The sequence below is a fragment of the Austrofundulus limnaeus genome, unplaced genomic scaffold, assembly GCF_001266775.1.
Source record: "Austrofundulus limnaeus strain Quisiro unplaced genomic scaffold, Austrofundulus_limnaeus-1.0 Scaffold116, whole genome shotgun sequence".
Lineage (NCBI taxonomy): Eukaryota > Metazoa > Chordata > Actinopteri > Cyprinodontiformes > Rivulidae > Austrofundulus > Austrofundulus limnaeus.
In genome coordinates this window covers 1,419,614-1,419,825 of record NW_013952518.1, presented here as the reverse complement: position 1 = coordinate 1,419,825, position 212 = coordinate 1,419,614, and positions in this window count along the sequence as shown.

Genomic DNA, 212 nt, shown 5'->3' with positions numbered 1-212 from the left:
GCCAAGGACCACTTGTGGAGAGCTTCAGAAAGACCTGGAATTAGCAGGTACGATTGTTTCAAAGATATTATGTTCGTCCAGGAAGGATTTCAGCTGCACGTAAACAATTTTTTCCAAAACTTTTGACAGTAAGGGTAGCTTGGAGATGGGCCTATAATTCCCCAGTACAGTGGGATCAAGACCAGTTTTCTTTAACAGGGTGTGCACCACAG